The 19,800-nt window shown below is 39.0% G+C and overlaps 1 long non-coding RNA gene across 1 annotated transcript in view; it reads left to right on the top strand.

Annotated features, from left to right (window-relative positions):
• The window catches only part of LOC149525260 (uncharacterized), a 34,647-nt gene extending 30,087 nt beyond the window's left edge, over positions 1 to 4,560 (top strand). The window contains exon 3 of the long non-coding RNA XR_016348606.1: positions 3,753 to 4,560. This is a non-coding gene — a long non-coding RNA (uncharacterized LOC149525260). The remainder of the gene's footprint in view (positions 1 to 3,752) is intronic.
• Positions 4,561 to 19,800: the final 15,240 nt, after the last annotated feature.

The following is a 19,800-nucleotide window of genomic DNA, read 5'->3' as shown; positions in this document are numbered from 1 at the left end:
TTTGTTAGAGGAGATGGTCTTTCACTGACTTCTTTTGAGTTTTGCATTTATAGCTATTGAACAAGACAACATCAAATATCTTTTTTGATCTTAGTTCAGTACTACAGGGAGATGTATGTGGGTCATTTCAGCTTTGATATCTTGTATAAAGTCCCACCATGTGTTCATTAGCCTTCATGACCTTCTACTCAATCATTCCTGTGGGACAAGAAATATAAAATGGAGAGACAAAATTTCATGCTGTTTTTCAGCAGTTTTAAATTTAGTTTCAGAAGTTTGTACTAGAGCCAGACATTTCACTTTTTTTTTAAATGGCAAGGACTGAAACTGGCCTGTAGGAGTTGGCTTCATGTGCAATTAGGTGTCTTGTACTCTGGATGCTGTTGAATTCAAGAGACTATTTCTTATTTATGCAAACAAATGGCTTTCTGCACATATTTTGGTTCACCTTGTTGATGAGGATTTGGTATATAAATAAACATCTAATCAAAATTGTTTTGTTTTGGTACAGCGCATGGAACAATAAAGCTGCAAAGGTTGCAACATTTTGGCCAATGAGAAATTGAGCATAATAAAACTGCTCTTTTTTATCATTTTTATATTATTATAGCCAAGCCTGTTGACATGTGGCTGGCAAAGGGGGCAGTTAACTCGGGGCCTAATGATTCAAAAGTGACTGGGGCTTCCAGCTGTTGCCTCCTTTACCACACGAGTGGTGATAAAACCATGGTACACCCACATCTTGAATACTGCATGCAGATGTGGCGGCCTCATCTCAAAAAAGATATATTGTCATTGGGAAAGGTTCAGAAAAGAGGAATAAAAATGACGAGGGTCTTGGAACAGGTCCCTTATGAAGCGAGATTAAAAAGACTTGGACTTTTCAGCTTAGAAAATAGGAGACTAAGGGGGGGGATATGGCAGAGGTCATGCCTGTACAATCATGGATGGTATGGAAAAAGTGAATAAGGAAAAGTTATTTACTTATACCCACAACAGAAGAACTAGGGGTCACCAAATGAAATTAATAGGCAGCAGGTTTAAAACAAACAAAAGGAAGTTTTTCTTCACTCAGTGCACAGTCAACCTCTAAATTCCTTGTCAGAAGATGCCATGAAGGCTAGGACTTTAACAGGGTTCAAAAAAGTGCTAGATAGATTCATGGAGGTTAAGTCCATCAATGGCTATTAGCCAGGATAGTTAGGAATGGAATCCTTAGCCTCTATTTGTCTGGAAATGAGTGACAGGGGAGGGATTACGTGAAGATTACTTGTTGTGTTCCTTCCCTCTGAGGCATCTGGTACTGGCCACTGTTGGCAGACAGATTACTGGGCTAGATGGACTGTTGGTCTGACCCAATATGGCTGTTCTTATGTTCTTATGTGATGTCTGGGGTTCCAGCTCCTTTAAATTGTCATTGGAGCACCATGCAATGCAGTGCAGGCAGCTCTCAGGTCTGGGCTGGGAGTGGGGACCAGCAGTAGCACTGAGGTCTTGTTGCTCCAGCCCTTCTCCTTCTACCTGAGGCCCCACCACTTCTGGGAGAGTGGGGCTTGCCCCATCACCACTATGCACATGGGCCCAGCAAATTTGTTGCCCCCACTGATTATAGCCACTGGGCCAGGATTCCTTCTTGCTTACTTTCTGGGAATTCCTCTGGCCAGTTGTGCACTTCTCAGATCAGAGTTACTGTCCCCCAGAGAACTTTGCTCTCAATGAGTATATTGTAGCATATTGTCTTCTCCCTGATTCCTCCTATTCTCTTAGAACGCTATGATGCTGCTTTCTTGATATGCCAGATTTTGTTTTTTATTTTGGACCATTAGCTGTTGAATTATTGGCTATTGATTGGGCACAATTGGTTTGATTGTGTGCTTTTCACACTCTCCACTTTGGGTCCAGCATAATTAGTGCTTTGGCTCAAAGGCAATACATGCTGAATCTTGAAGTACTTGGTCAGGGTGTAATCCTGACCCCCTGAAATCAGGTGGGAGTGCTGCCTTGCCCACAAAGAAGTTTTCTCTAGGAAGAGTGGTGGAAACAGTTTGCCTGGCAGGCACAGCTGGATGAAGGAAGGAGTGTCCAAGGTTGCTGAACTGGAGAATTAGGCAGGACTGAATTTGTTTGAAAGTGTTTGCTTTGGGCAATTGGTAGGTGAGAATGGTTCCTAGAGCAGGGAAATTAGCAGTGGTTTGGGTAAAGCACAAACATAGTCCAGGACAAATCATATCCCACACCATTTCAAAACCAATAGTCTATTCACTGTAACAATGCAGGTTTTTGGAGCTAAAATGAAAAAAGCAGCCATTACTTTAGTAAAAGTCTGAGAGAAAAAAAAACCACTTTCTCAAACAGTACTTGAACACATTTGGCTTTGCCTGGATTTCCAATTAGGCAGTACTCAGCATTGGTTTAACTGCATTTATTGCTCCTACCTCAAATTTTCTACAAAGATAAGGTGGGTGAGCTAATATTTTTATGGGATCAACTTCTGTTGCTGAGAGAGACAAGCTTTTGAGCTACACAGAGTTTGCTATGTTTGTTAAACCAAAGAAAAGCTCCTTGCCATGTTTCTCCAACTTCAGAGCTGAAAGTGAAGTGATCATCTTTACTGAGTATAAAAGAAACTAACAAGAAATGTGAGTCAGCCATTTTTGTAGGTAATAGTGTATATACTCAAGGTATTGGACACAGTTAAAGGGGAATAGGTCATAATGTCTTCTAAAATAAAGGTACATAAAAAAGGGTACATAGAAAAAGTATCTATAACTTAGTTTAAAAAGTGAAAGAAAACAATGTACACAAACAGCTAGTAAAAATACAATAATTTAAAAAGACAAAATAAAAAAAGAGCACATACATGTAAGTGCAAATGGTATTTACACAATGGCTACGTCTACACTGGCCCCTAAAAACGGAAAAGCGATGCAAATCAGGTAAGTCAGCATAGGGAAATCCGCGGGGGATTTAAATATCCCCCGCGAATTTAAATAAACATGTCCGCTGCTTTTTTTCCGGCTTGGGGGAAAAGCCGGAAAAAAAGCGTCTAGACTGGCGCGATCCTCCGGAAAAGGGCTTTAGTCCGGAGGATCGCGCCAGTCTAGATGCTTTTTTTCCGGCTTTTCCCCAAGCCGGAAAAAAAGCAGCGGACATGTTTATTTAAATCCGCGGGGGATATTTAAATCCCCCACGGATTTCCCTATGCTGACTTACCTGATTTGCATCGCTTTTCCGTTTTTAGGGGCCAGTGTAGACGTAGCCAACATGTATAACCAGTGAAGGGTTATCCATGAGGATAGATAGGGTAATTAATAGAGACAAAAATGGTAAAGGAGAGTCAAATATCTTTTGGCTATATCTGAAATTGGAAGTTCAAATGACAACTTGCTATTCAACTACACTATGGCCATGTCTACACGAGGAAACTATTTCAAAATTACTATTTCAGAATTAGCATTGCTCCTTGTGAAAAGCAGGAGTACAGAGTTCAAATTCTATGGCCTGTTATTTTGAAATAACGGGCTTGGTAGTGTGGATGTATCACTTATAAATTCGAACTTGGGGTGTGTGTTTCATAATAAGGTCATAGTGTAGACCCATGCTATGTGATTGAGGAAGAAAATTATGCTTATAATTCTTCACTGCCATCCCCAATCATCAGCAACAAAACAAACAAACAAAAACCTACTGATAGAAAGGTGGACCCATCTGAAAAATCCCTTTTTGTACTGAATGTTTTATTTTGTTTTTAGAAAAATGTGATAAATGAAATGTTTGTGTTCGGGAAACGGATGCAGGAGCCAGGTGAAACACTGACGATCTGTAATGCTAGATTATCCCAGCTGGCACTCAGATCTGAGTTGGATTACTTGGATCATAAAATCTACCTGCAAATTGCACAATATTGTACAAAATGTGATGCTGTGAAGAGGTAGCCAACAGCCAAAGTGAAGAAGCTGGAACAGATGCTGCAAAAACAGAATGAGACTGGAAAGTAAGAGATTGAAAGAGATTTTTAAAAGTCACAGGAACAAACTGATGGATTTACAGAAGGAAGAAGTAAAAATTATGAAAATCAAATACTAAGTGGAATTTTGGTGGCAAACACAGGCAAAAAAGAAATCAACTTGTCAAAGGAATCCAGATGCACACTGACAATATAACAAAGGAGAGAAGACAAATAGATATTGTCTTCTAGATCTTTTCAGCTAAAAACATCAAAATTCCAGGGAGAAAGCTGATATTAAAAATGTTGTCAAGTCATAGCCATCTGTTAGGAACTTTAAAAAACAGGCTTCCTTTACTTTATTTACAATAGAAGATGCTATGTACATTTCAGCAAGAAGATGACCACGAGGAAGACTGTGAAACCTGATAATGATTTCTTTTTTTGATGACAAAACTTCAGTGGTTTGTTTGTTAGCCTTTGGTGGAGGAATGTATTGATATATCCATATAAGGCTATCTGAACATTGTAACCTGAGAACCACAGAAGTATGGAAAACAGCTGTTGGAATGTGGAGCAAATTGCTGGAATTCTGCCAATAAAAAAGCATCAATATGTTACCACTGTGTGAATGTGCATACTTGGATTTATTTACATAAGACATTACAGAAAGCAAATCTACCCAGATGTTTTTTAAATTATATGCAGTGAAAATGTAACATATTACTGACTTCTGGAAAAAGTGCTAAGTTTTGGGGGGGTTACTATACCTGAAAGACAGGTTGGTTTCCTTAGTTAAGTCTCCTCAAGTGCATAGAATCTTTCCTTAAAAATAAAAGTGTATGTAGGCTTGTTTTAAACAGAACCCATAATATTATTTTTTCATTATTAAGTGTTAATAATATGCTTATGCCTTCACAAGGAATGAAATGAGAAGATTCCCTGTCTCAAAGAGCTCAGTCTGCTGATTGCTCTAAAAATTAGGTTATTGAAGAGATTTTTTGTAATTTCACCTATTCAATATGAGCAGCTCCACTGGGGAAGATTTCATTAAAAACAAATGAGTTGGATATGTCAATATGTGGGTGTCCAAAGGTAGCCCTCAAGATACAGGGTTTTATAGCAAGAGCTATGCTCTGTAATATCACGCTGGTGTATTGATTCTGTACTGGCTTTAAAGGAAGGTGCTACCTACTGAATCACCCTCAGTACCAGTATTTTCCTTGGAGAGCTTCATTCCAAATGTAAGAACCCTATCCAGCTATGGAGAATGGATGCAACCTGAACTCAAAGTAATATGGCTGAAGGCCAAGTTCAAACAAACATATTATGCAACCTACAAAGTTATGGGGCTGGACAGGACCTTGGGAGGTCTCTAGTCCAGCCCCCTTTACTTGTTGGACTAAGTAAACCTAGACTATCCCTGATTAAAATTTTCCAGTGATGATGGATTCTAGAACCTCCCTTGCAAACCTAACACCAGAGCTAAATTATCCTTAGAGTTAAAAAGATTTTCTTGATATCAAACCTAGATCCCTCTTCATCTGGATTAAGCCAACTTCTTCTTCTCCTGTTTTCAACAGACATGGAGAACAATTGACTTCATTTTTCTTTATAACAACCACTAACATATCTGAAAAGATTTCCCCTTAATCTTATTCAAATATTTAATATTTTAACCCTTTCCTGGAAAGTCAGGTATTCTAAATCATTTATCATTTTTCTTGCTCTCTTCTGTACCCCCCAATTTGTGCACATCTTTCTTCAAGTGTGGCATCCACCAATGGACACAGTGCTACAGCTGAGGCCTCATCAGTGACAAGTAGAGCATGAGTAGATCATCTTACATAGAATGTTCCAGTTAAAACATCTGAGATTACCAGCCTTTTCAGCAACCGTGTCACATTGTTGACTCACGTTCAATTTGTGACCCACTCTAATTCCCAGATATTTTTCAGCATTGCTACTACCTAGCCAGTTATTCCCCATTTTGTAGCTCTGCATTTGACTTGTCCTTTCTAAATGTAGTATTTTGCACTTATCCTTATTGAATTTCATCTTGCTGATTTCAGACCAATTCTCCAATTTGTCAAGGTTATTTTGAATTCTATTTATGTCCTCTAAAGTGCTTGACATTCTGATGTCATCTGCAAATTTTCTAAGCATATGGTACACTTCCTTCTCCAAATCATGAATGAAAATATTGAATAGCACATTAATACTACCATTTTCTTTTTTCAGACAGGAGTAGCTCCACAGTGATCACAGCTGTTGTGATTCAATTTCCTGGGAAGTAAGAATGGGTATTCTTGTTGAACTTTTTGTTAAGAGTGAACTCATTGCCTTCATTACTAATAATACCACCATCAGTCTAGACCAGGGGTGGACAAATGCTGGCCTGTGGGCCGGTTCTGATTTGCCAGGGTTAGCTCCTGGTGGTTCTCCGTTCCCCCCCTCCCCCCACCCCGCTCCACCTCCCCACTGCTATATATACCTGCATGGCCACTGGTACCAGTGACTGCAGTTGCCATTGGCCACAGATTGCCATTGCCGGCCAATGGGAGTTGTGGGAAGCAGTGTCCCAATCCATGCCACTTCCCGTCATTCTCATTAGCTGGGAATGGCAATCCATGGCCAACGGGAATTGCAATCACTTGTACCTATGGCCGGCAGGTAAATATAGCAGTGGCAGCCCACCAGGAGGTAACCATGGCAAACTGCAGCCATGTTATTTCCCACCTCTGGTCTAGACACTGTGGGCAACTCTCTGAAGCACTGATTTGGGTCAGAGGACTGGGACTATGACATCAGCCTGCATCTCATTTTCCCCATCTGCATATTAAGGATAATGATCCTATCCTCCTCTGGAAAAGCACTTTGAGATCCTCTATTGGTTCCATCACTGTAACATCTGAGTGCCTTCCACATTAAATCAACAGCATCTGAACACTTCTCTCTTTGTAGTATTAATTGACACTGCTACACTTACCAGTGGAGCCCATGTTAAATAAGTACATGAAGTACATTGGTTGTTCATGTTATTTTCTCTGTGCTGCTTTGGGCAGCATTAAGCCTTTTTAGTTTTTCCATCATTTTCTCCATGTGCCAGTGTCAGCAGGAACATTGAACCTCTCTTGGCTGATCAACCTGTTTATTTTACTTGCTTCCAAATAGATTTTTTTAAAATATAAAATTAACAAGAAGTGAAGGAAAATAGGGTACAGGTTACTTTTCCCCCCCAAAAAATAACCTACAGTAGGTGCAGTAACTGTGGCATAAATGACCATTTTTCCTTTACTGGAAACTGTTCCAGTCTGTCAGTGTGTATTTTTTGGTCTACTCTACATAAGTTACAACCGTTATTTTTTACTTCAACAGTAGCATAAGAAACTGTAACTGCTGTGCTATAACTGAATGTACACAGGAATCTACAGAACCAGAAAATATGCAAAACTCCTTCCCTTTTTCTTTTTTTGCTTGTTTGTTTTCCACAGTTTTCAATCTTAAATATATTACATCTAGAACTTCAAAAGCAATTGACCTGCATGGATAATGGCTTCTGAGAATGCCATAATGCTATCTTTTGTTCTTAGCCCCAGTCCTTTTATAAGATTGGTGTTTAACTTTAAGTACTTGAATAGTCCTAGGGTATGTCTAAACTACAGGCTTTTGTCAACAGAGGCTTTGTCGACAGATACTGTCAACAAAGCCTCTGTCGACAAAGAGCGTCTAGACTACAGCCAGATCTGTCGACAAAGCAAGACACTTTTTCGACAGAGTCTAGACGCTCTCTTTTGAAAAAGCAGTGTGGATGCAATAGCACCTTTTGTCGACAGAACTCTGTAAACAAAAGGTGTTATTCCTCATAGAATGAGGTTTACCGCCGTCGACAAAACTGCCGTGTTCTGTCGACTTACTGTTGTCAGAACTCGGCGGCAGTGTAGACGCAGGTATAGTTTTGTCGACAAAAGTTCACTTTTGTCGACAAAACCCTGTAGTCTAGACACACCTCTACTGACTTCAATCCTTAAAATCAAGTTCATGCCTCAGAGCTGCAGAACTGAGAGAATAGGTTGAGACCACTGAAATCTATAAAGTAGAGTACGGACAAATGAACATCATAATCCTGTTACATCCCTTGTTCCACAATAACCAAAACACTGTGGCTGTAAAATGCACAGAGTGTATTAGGGGGAAGGAAGGAAGGAAACAGTAGTTGCCATAAAAAGGAAGATGAAAGGAAGCATTTTCCTGTTGTGGGAGGTGAGCTAAAATACTGGGGGCGAAAAAGGACTCATTAAGAGAGTCTCACACATTCTCTAAAGAATATGACAGCAGAACTTGAAAACTGCAGGCTGACCAGGTTGAGATACGAAGTGGGAGCCAATAGTGAAGTGAAAGTGTTCCTTAATTTTTCCCTGGATCATAAGGATTTAAAGAGAGAATCTAATCAAAGCACCTCAGTTTAAATTGCACAAATTTAGGAAAATGTCACATATTGATTTGCCTCCTATTTCTAATTAGGTCAAGTCAACATCCATAAATGTGACAACCAGCCCTTCTTCCACCGCAGAACTCTGGGATGAAATAGTTTGAACATAACCGTAATCAAGGCAATTTCATTTGCCATGTTCTTATAACAGGGCATTTCCTCTTTGTATAAAGAAACTTAACCAAGAATATGGTCATCCAAGAGAGGAAAAAAAAGGCCAGTAATACTGATGGCTCAGTCTTAAACCACTCAGTTGTTCTTTCCAAAAAACAATTGTTCTTTGAAATCAGTTGTTCTTTCCAAAGATTCTCATTAACTTCCATGACAAGAAGGTCCTCAATCCAGAAAATTCTTACAGGAATCAACTTTTCCAAATGTTTGGGGATGTTTGTCTTTAGGATTTGTAGTAAAAGAGCTAAACATTGAATTTAGGAATTGAATTCCCTGCCAAATCCCCACTGTATAATGATAATGTGCAATGCTATGATAGCCTTACAACACTTTGTTTTTAAGAACCTTTCCACTCACAACTGCAGTATGGTGTTAAGAACTTGTAACACAGAGGTGTAAAACCACCAGCCAATGCAAATACTAACTATGACAAGGCACAAGACTGCACTGTATACTGTATCAACCTAATATGTACCCAAAAGTTGATTTCATTATTGAGGAAGAAAATTGCCAATACAGAAAATATATCCATTCTCATGGCAACCTTTGCAGCTTTCTCTCTTACTTCTTTTCCTCCTCCTGCTTCTCAGACTAGGTTTTAAAAAATATATATATGTGAGAGTTGGACATGCATTTTTGTTCCTGCCAGCCTTGTGATTCCCTCCTGACTACCAGGAGAATCAGAACTAATTCAAGAGAATTTCTCCTCAGTACTACTGACATGGGGGTTTTCTTAATGATTAGGGGGCTGGAGCATATGACCTATGAGGAGAGGCTGAGGGATTTGGGTCTGTTTAGTCTGCAGAAGCGAAGAGTGAGGGGGGATTTGATAGCAGCCTTCAACTTCCTGAAGGGAGGTTCCAAAGAGGATGGAGAGAAGCTGTTCTCAGTAGTGACAGATGGCAGAATAAGGAGCAATGGTCTCAAGTTGTGGTAGGAGAGGTCCAGGTTGGATATTAGGAAAAACTATTTCACTAGGAGGGTAGTGAAGCACTGGAATGGGTTACCAAGGGAAGTAGTGGAGTCTCCAACCCTAGGGGTGTTTAAGTCTCAGCTTGACAAAGCCCTGGCCGGGTTGATTTAGTTGGGATTGGTCCTGCCTAGAGCAGGGGGCTGGACTTGATGACCTTTTAAGGTCTCTTCCAGCTCTATGATTCTATGATTCTAGAAACTCGTTTATCTCAGAAATGATACCTTATTTGCATAGCTTCCAGAGTTCTTTAACTGCAGAAAAAAAGACTGGACATTTTTTGACTTGTTGTTTGAGCTCCGCAGTAGAAACCCTGAAACAAACCTCCTCCACTTCTCTGAGAAGATTTTAAAAAAAAAAAGACTCGGGTTTGAGGATTCTTAGGATACTCCATCTGGCCAGAAAGCATAAAGTAGATAAAAGAAACTGACTTCTTTAAAAACATATTTTATTGATGATAATGTAGTACATCAGAAGGTGGCAAATGTGCTATATTTTGACCTTGAGTCTCCTCTTAAAAACATCAGCTCTACACTGGTACCTCCATTGATTCAGCCTGGTGTAAGTCAGAACATCAGGCCCTTAGGTTTGAAAAAAAAAGTCTGAGCATATCATCTTTTTCATATATGATCCTGTTTATTTTACATATTTTAAATTTATTTACAGATTTTTTTTTCAAAGAAACTTTCGTTATCTCATTTGCACAATGTTAAAATATTTCTCCACAGCTTGCATTTCAGTTTCAAAGTTGTTTTTCTTTTCTTTTTTCTTTTTTTTTTTTAAAAAAAAGCCAATTCAGAAATATTTTCACATGTAACAAATTCTACAAAACTGGAAGTTGCCTTTCAGCTTTGCTATCATGTTTACAAGAAACTCTCTAAAGGGAATGCCTTTTCCTAGAATGTTTGGGGATATTTGTTTTGTTATGAATATATATTACAATATCTTAACTGTTAGGCTATGTCTACAGTGCAGAGCTATTTTAGGATACCAGAAGTATCCGAAATAGCTATTCCACATCTTTTCGTTATTTCAAAATACATCGGGCTCGCTATTTCGATGTGCCTGTTAATGCCATTCCACAAGGATTAAGGGATGTTTCAGAATAGCGCTCTATTTCAAAATTTGTTGCTGTGTAGACAGCACCAAATTTAAAATAAATGCTTCCAAAATTACCTTGAAATAAGCTACGCAATTTGCATAGCTTAAATTGCATAGCTTATTTTGAGATCAGGGTGCTATGTAGATACACCCTTAGGATTTAAATTCATCTTTGAGCAGAGGGCCAGCATTTAAATCCCATGTATACCCTATTTTAAAGATGTGAGATTTAAGAGGTACATGTCAGTAGGCCTTGAATTGGCATCCTAGAAGCAATGGCCCGTTTGAACACTGATTTAAATTAATTATGCCTGAAGGCAAGAGGAAAGAAGTGGAGTAATCTATCTATTTATTAATCACTATTAACTTAATCTATTTTATAAGAAGGAACATTTTTAAAGAGGCCACATGCTACTAAAACAAAGTTTATTGGCTTAGCAATTGATTCAACAGAGAGACTGAAGTCAACAGAGAGACTTCAACTAACTCTAATGGACTTTGGATCAGCCCCTAGAGTCCATTTTGGAAAATCTTAGATACAGCTAATGAATGAGGAAAAGTAAATCAAGAAATACAAACATTTTTTCATAGCACTGGTGAAACTAATATGATTTATGATTTTAGAGAGATGAGAACCATTCATTCAAAATGTTACTGGATACATATTTGTCCAATTAATTTGCCTGCGCATCTCTCAGAAGTCAGCAAATCACTACACCTGAGCAATATGGTATCATGTAGTTGTCCCCTACCCCTGTCAGAAACATGATGTCAGTTTCTAGTATAGACGAAGCCTTAACTGAGGAGTTAGAGTCATAGAAGTGTGGCCAGAAGGGACCACCAGAACTTCTAGACTGACCTCCTGCATATCATAGGCCACTAAAATCATCCAACTACCTCTACAGCAGCCCAAGAGCCAGAATTAGTCCAAAGTATTACAGGAGATTAGACTGCTGTGTGCCACAGGCCAAGAACAGAGAGTTAGACTGGACCACAGAGCTCAGCCAGCTCCATGCCACAGAGCCCAGTCAGGGGTTAGAATTTACCCCATAGCTAGTTCATCTTTGTGAACATCTCATCACTGACAGCTAATTTTTCATTATATCTGAATGAGAGCATTGACTGCACAATACTCGACAAAACAGAATATTTCCAATAAGTGTCTAGCTAGGGGAATTTGGGGCTGTGTCTAGACTACATGCCTCTGTCGGCAGAGGCATGTAGATTAGACACGTAGGCAAAGGCAAATGAAGCCGCGATTTAAATGATCGCGGCTTCATTTACATTTACATGGCTGCCGCGCTGAGCCGACAAACAGCTGATCAGCTGTTTGTCGGCTCGCGCGCTAGTCTGGACGTTCCCCCTGTTAACATCAAAGCCCTTTGTCGGCAGCCCTGTTATTCCTCGTGGAATGAGGTTTACCGGGGCTGCCGACAAAGGGCTTTGATGTCGACAGGGAGAATGTCCAGACTAGCGCGCGAGCTGACAAACAGCTGATCAGCTGTTTGTCGGCTCAGCGCAGCAGCCACATAAATGTAAATGAAGCCGCGATCATTTAAATCGCGGCTTCATTTACCTTTGCTGAACAAACAAATCTACATGCCTCTGTCGACAGAGGCATGTAGTTTAGACATACCCTGGGTGGACTTAACTGAATTATATATCTAAATGAGTAATTTCTACCCTGGCAGAAGGATTCCTCATCTTTTGATATTTTAAGGGAACTTCATGAGTTTTAACCTAGAATGAACTTTAAATAGTTGCTGATGACTAATTTAAAACCTTAGGAAGAAAGAATTTTACTTGTGTGTGACATTCTTCTTCCTTTCCCTCATATTTTATTGCTAAGGATAATTGACCTTCCTTATAATTAGACAGAATGATGCAATATGCAAATATATGAGAGGTCCTTTTCAGATGGAGACATCAAACATTAAGCCCGTCTAACCATGAAGTACAGGTTGACATACACAGGTAAACTACCAACACAGACTGTCTGTGCAGACTTTTGCTTTGATTCTAATACATGTAGACTCATGGGATAACAGTATGATTTAAAACAGCTGCATATTAGCCAGAATTGGATGACTCATTGCACTTTCACGGAATATCATGTGACGTTTTAAATGAACTTGCTTCAGCCATGTTCATGGACTTACTGATTCTGCCAATTTCAAAGCTCCATACACAAGTATTCATGAATTTTAAATGTGTATATGAAGGTATTTGTACAGGAAGTGCTTTCACGTCCATCCAATCATGAAACAGAAAATAAAAAATATCAGTACAGGTTGTTTTTTAATCCTCTCTATTCAGTCCTGAATATTGAGATTTAGAAACAAGGTGAATGAATTGTCTCTGGGATCATACAAGAACCTTGTCATAGCACTGAATGTTTGGAGCAGAGATTACAAAAGAGTAGTGCAGACCCAGCCACTACATTGTCCTTTTGCTTAATCCAAGAGTCCTGTAATTACAATACTGATAAAGATAAAAATGTTGAGGGGGCGGGTACCCTGAATAGCAGAGGCAACACTCTCAAAGAACCACAGTTATTATGGAAAGTAACCATTTTCCCTCTTTGAAATGGCTTCTGCATAATCACAATTGTGGGAGCCTGGTGAGTACTACTACAAAGCACAGAAAAGTGGATTGAGGAGTTCTAATTAAAAAAGGATCAAAAAATTTCCTTCCCAACATAGGGCTCAGATCTCAATGCCAAACTGAGGGTAGTTACTAAATAAATTGTAACGGAAAATTCAAGGTAGCAGCCCTGCAGATTTCTAGGATGGAAACATCATAATTGCCTTGGTGCTGCTATAGCCTTTTTTTGTAGAACACTTTCTAAGGCCTTGAAATATCAACATATTACTCACGCATAAACATATATCGATGCACAACCTAGTCCACTAAGATTGTTGAAGTGGCATTCCAGCATGAGCTGTGGATGTTCAGGTCTTTGGAAATTAGGCACTTTCATGTAGGTACCTTAACATGGATTTAGGTATCCAACTTTGAAAAATTTGACCTAAGTCAGTAAAGATATATCAGGTATTATGACAATGAAATTCGTGTAAACATAAAACAATGAGAAAAATGTCATGACACTATATATGTTTATCTAAGGATATAGAACGATGTAATACTGTATTCCTTGAAAAATAGTGTGTGATCATGAAATTAAAGACAAACATCATGTATAGATGTACTGGTTTATGTATGGAACCTTAACTGTTGACTTTTTAACTCTGTGAATCTGACATTCCTTCATATGGACTATAAACAAATACAGATGGCCTTAATCCTGTAGATTGGTATTGGATGTTGGAATGAGTGATTTAGCAAATTTAGACAGCATATTCTTTCAATTAAATGAAAAATGAAAAAAAGTTCCTATGTATTTGCTCTCTATTTAATTATATGATTGATACCCTTGTTAAAATATATTTCAAAATGTTGGGCCCAGTCCACCAGAAAATATCCATGGCCTTCTGTGTCATTTAAACCTTGAAAGACCATGGATGCTGGCTGCAGAGTGTGCCAAAGAGAATGAGCAGGGGAGAAAGAAAGAATTCTTATGGTTGGGATTTGCAGAGGTGTTCTTGGAAAGGAGAAATCTTGTCTCTACCTTGTGCCATGACCCTCAGTCCCCTATTCTGGGTCAGTTAATATCGGTCTATAAGAACTCTGTAGCCTGTCAGTTTGTACAGATGAAATTTCCATGACAAGTCTTAAAAAGGTAAAAGAGAGACATTTTAAGCCTGAACTATTGGCAGGTTAATGTAAAGGTCTTTGGATTTTTTAAAGATTTAATTAGCAGAGGATAGTTAAAATGTGAGTTTCTTGCCATGACCAGTCGAGCCCTGATTCTGTAAGGGTATGTCTACACTACAAAGTTAATTCGAAATAACCTAGGCACACCCACAACCAGGAGGAGTTCCAGAGGCAGCAACTGTGGTTACAGGGATGGCAGGTCCACAGCCAGTTTCACAAGGCATACCGGAGCGGTCGACAAAGGCTTCCTTTGTTGACCGTGCCGCGTCTAGACTGACACGCTGTGCCAGATCAGCTGATCGTTGGCAAAGCGCGGCGGCCATTTTTATTTTAATGAAGCGGGGATTATTTAAATCCCTGCTTCTTTGACTATGCCGAATAAACTAATTTACATGGCTCCGTCAACGGAGCCATGTAATCTAGACATAGCCAGTGTCTCTTCCGTCAGTTTTGTCACTCAGCACTCCTGAAAGTTTATAGATTCATAGATTTTAAGAAGATAAGGCCAGATGTTACAAAGTCATTATGAATTTCCAGTCTGATCCCATGCATAATACAACTCTCAGAATTCCACCCAGTAATTCTTGCATCAAGCCCATAACTTCTGGACTGATTTAAGTTTATTAGGGCATGCTTTCCAAATGATCGTTTCAAGGTGCTGTGTTCTTTGGTTATTCTTGAGGTAAATCACTAGCTCTGAAAACCCCCCACCTATCATTCAAGCTTAAGAATTCACATAAAATTTAAAGCAAATACTCTCCTTTATGAAAATATTAAATAATGTTTTTTTGCTGAATGCTCTGCAATAGGTGAGTAATGCAGGTGGCATTTTATGTCCAAATTTTATAATAATGAGTTAAGTAAGTGTAACAATTTTGGGGGCTATTTAATTTCTTAGGAACTACGGGTATGTCTAAACTACATGGCTCCGTCGACGGAGCCATGTAGATTTGTTGTTTTGGCAAAGGCAAATGAAGCCGCGATTTAAATGATCGCAGCTTCATTTAAATTTACATGGCTGCCGCGCTGAGCCGACAAACAGCTGATCAGCTGTTTGTCCGCTCAGGGCGCTAGTCTGGATGCTCCCCTGCCGACATCAAAGCCCTTTGTCGGCAGCCCCAGTAAACCTCATCCCACGAGGAATAACAGGGCTGCCGACAAAGGGCTTTGATGTCGCCAGGGGAGCATCCAGACTAGTGCGCTGAGTGGACAAACAGCTGATGAGCTGTTTGTCGGCTCAGCGTGGCAGCCATGTAAATTTAAGTGAAGCCACGATCATTTAAATCGCGGCTTCATTTGCCTTTGCCTATGTGTCTAATCTACATGCCTCTGACGACAGAGGCATGTAGTCTAGACACAGCCTAGGTGTTTTTTGGGGGGGGAATCTAATATCTGCACTAAAGAGATTGCAAAAACAATTTTTCAATTGACTTGAACTTTTTTTGTGGGTAAACTAAAACATTAAAACATACAATTTATTTTAATGCATATGTTAGTGGTAAAGGAATTCATCTTAAGAAAAAGGACTTAATTCAGTGTATCTTACAGGTTGAATAATTATTCTGCTGCTGAAATTATTTAGATTTATGGACTAAGAAAAAACTAACTTATAGGATCTTTGATAGGGGGTCACCATCATGTCTCAAGTAGCATCACAACCATGAGATGTGGAATGGATAGATTACTCTTCTACAATATTTGTAAACATGATCCCAGAACTCTTTTGTTCACAGACATGCTGAGAGAGGCTGCCCAAATGTAATCAGGAACAGAGCCTGTTTTTGTGAAATGTTCAGCCAGTTTGCAAATTTAAGAAATTTGAATAATTGTCTAATATGAACCTTGGAGTTATTTCAGATTTGCCCAGTGCTTGTCCTAAGTTTCCCTGTAAGCTGTGCACTTGGGCAGATGCCCAGGAGAGATTCAAATGCGGTCCAGCTGTTTAGCAGAGTACCCAGTGTCACCCACAGCTGGCAGCATGAGTTTCTATTAGGGGTGCACATCTTCACATGCCTCGGTGCACATACCAAAATTTATTCTGTTCATAGATGGAAAAAAGTTGGAGAGAACATTGCTTATATCTATTATAATCCAAACTAGAATTTCTTTCATTCTTTTTATATACATTAAGTCATAGTATAGGACGGCTCCTTATTTAACTGAGCACCATAAATAGTATATAGTTTAGGTGAAATAAATGGGCCAGACATATTAACATTATTTGGTAACTGTTCAAAATTAGACAAGATTTGGGGTTTGGTACATAGAGATTTCAGCCTGATTTGAAATGTAAAATATTAAATAAGGCTTTTGTAACAAGGAAGTTTTGTTCCCTTTTTTACTTTCTCTTTAGCTGAACAGAATTTTTAAAAGGAAAAACTCCCTCTTTTGGCCATCCTTTTAAATTGCATTGAAGATGGTAATAATGACCTTTGGGGGGGAAGGAGTAGTTAGTTGGTGTTGTTTGGACTCTCGGAGCCTGGTCTGGTCAGAATGACAAAGGCCCAACATTCCAGGAGATGATGGGGGTGCAGCCATGATACTGAAACTAGCTCCAGTAACCAATTTTTCTCTCTGAAGCATCTTTCTTCCAAGACTCATAAAGGCTGTGTCCAGACTCAAGGGTTTTTTTGAAAATTTGGAAGGTAAACTATCTCAAGTGTAATTCATGAGAGGCTAGTTATAGATCACGTACATAAGAACGTAAGAACATAAGAACGGCCGTACTGGGTCAGACAAAAGGTCCATCTAGCCCAGTAGGCTGTCTGCCGACAGTGGCCAGCACCAGGTGCCCCAGAGAGGGTGGACTGAAGACAACGATCAAGTGATTTGTCTCCTGCCATCATTCTCCAGCCTCTGACAAACAGAGGCCAGACACACCAATTCTATCCCCCGGCTAATAGCCTTTTATGGACCTAACCTTCATGAATTTATCTAGCTGCTCTTTAAACTCTGCTATAGTCCTACCCTTCACAGCCTCCTCTGGCAAGGAGTTCCGCAGCCTGACTACACGCTGTGTGAAGAAGAACTTTCTTTTATTAGTTTTAAACCTGCTACTCATTAACTTCATTTGGTGTCCTCTAGTTCTTCTATTATGGGAACTAATAAATAACTTTTCTTTATTCTCCCTCTCCACACCACTCATGATTTTATATACCTCTATCATATCTTATATATATCATACAATATATCACAGAATATAGCTGGGAGTGATTTACATGCTGGAGGCTGTGTGTTAGCAGATCAGGAGTGGTGGGTCTCACAATGAAGCCATGAAAAAGGCATTCCAGGTTGGAGAATTGAGGGAAGACAGCTGTCCTTCAATCCAGATTAAACCCTGGGTAATGTCACAAATATTCATCCACTTCAGAAACAGGCAAAAGACACAGAATTGCAAAGATATAAAAAATTAATCTTGATGTCTACATGAGGATACATAGCCTCTAAATACTGCCAGTCATTATAGTCCTATCAATACTGAACTAGGAAACCATATTAGCCTCTTCCAGCTAGAATTCTGCTTAGGAATGGTTTACTTGAAATGATATCCTTGGCCAGTGTAGAGCTAAAGAGGCGGTTCCATAAAACAAAATATTCTACTCTCCATTTTGAACTTTGATTTTGTACTTCCATTAGTATCCTGTAATGCATCTGTTCATGCATCTAAAATCCATTAGGATTTGTTCTGAATGTGGGACTTGCATTCCAGTCAATCTATGGAACAGGAGTGAGGAACCTAAGGTTTGTCGGGGTTCCCCCTCAGCATTGTGGAGCCTGCACTGGCGCACTAGCCCTCTCCTCCCTGTTCCACCCTGTGAGACTGGAGCATACAAAATCTACTAGTCTGGGACTGACTGATTTTTCTGTGGGTCAGCAGCCCCGACGCAAAAAAAATTCCCCAAGCCTGCTATAGAAGGACCACAATCTCAAGGCAAAACAGCACCAGAACGGAAATTCATTACAAATGAAGGAAAATATTCACAAAATAAAATGTATTTTCTTGTTGTTTTTGTTCTTTGATATTTATATTGTAGTAGTACCTAGTAGTCAAACAGACCTTGGACCAAGTTGTTCTAAGTGTACTATAAAAATATAGTAAATGGAAGATACTGTCCCAAAGAACTTACGGCTTAAAATATAATACACTGTTATTTGCAGCTTTTAAATATAGGTACAGGATCATCTCCTTTTCATACAAAAATGCCTATATTATATTTTTTAATGTTTTTCTTAAAACTGCATTACTGTACAACTCTTCTCTGCAACTAACAAATAATGCTAAGAAACATGATAGTATACTCGGTAGTTACAAGGCATGTTTTTCAAATAAATCTGAGTACTAAAGCAATTCAGTACCTAGAGTTTTTGTTTTATAAAACTGAACAGATTAAAAGGCAAAAATTCATCTGGAATTTTGCCTGAACAAAAAGAGATTCAAAGTCACTACCTCTGAAAAATAAACAATATTTTAAAATATATTTTTCTCAACCTATGTTGGCTACTAAAAATCAAACAAAAAAGGAATCTTTATTTGGGTATTCATTCAACTTCTCTTGAAAGAAACTGGTGACTTGTATTAGTTGATGTTTTGCTTAAGTTTTGGATGGTTTCCCTGACATCATGCATTACTGCTTAGTCAAAACAAATTACACCTCATACTACTAGTTCAGGTTTGATATATTTTCTGATATAACCATGCATGCTAACCTGTCAAGTAAATTCTACACATTTGCTAGTTTGGCCAATAGGTTATGTATTTTGAATATGATCCATGTATTACCTCATAATTACTATTTCAATGTGATTGCTAAGAAACTCAACAAATATGCACATATGCAACTGTACTATGTGTCCGTTGCTAGTTCATCTGTCATTATAACCTAAGCAGTGGTAACTGACAGCAGCAGTCTCTGAAAAGTGCAAAAATATTTCACAGACAATTTTATGTTGCCTGCTTTTAGGAGAAAAATATCTTCCCATTTTGTGCATTGGCCTCAGTAGCCTAGTTCATTATGAATACTGCATTATGTGCCATCGCCCCATCCCTCCAACCTGATGTTTGGAATACTTTCATCCAAATTTGGTTGTTGGCTTTTATGTGCAGGCAGTGTGTTGTGTTGGCAGCTGCTACTACAAGAAGTCAGACTAGAATCTGGTGGCCCCTTCTAGCATTATATTTGAGCTCGATGGCTAGTAAAATATATCAGGCTAAATTCCATGCTGAATTACATCCTCTAGTCTAAAAGCATATAGAAGGTAGCAAAGTGTAAACAATAAGATCTGACCTTTTACTTAGTACGAGAAGTTATTTTTTTCTGTGCAGTAGATCAGTGGATATGGGTTAGG

This window comes from Pelodiscus sinensis, chromosome 2 (assembly GCF_052426305.1).
Source record: "Pelodiscus sinensis isolate ZL-2025 chromosome 2, ASM5242630v1, whole genome shotgun sequence".
Classification (NCBI taxonomy): domain Eukaryota; kingdom Metazoa; phylum Chordata; order Testudines; family Trionychidae; genus Pelodiscus; species Pelodiscus sinensis.
Note: the sequence above shows the minus strand (reverse complement) of the source record. Positions and strands in the feature narration are given on the sequence as shown.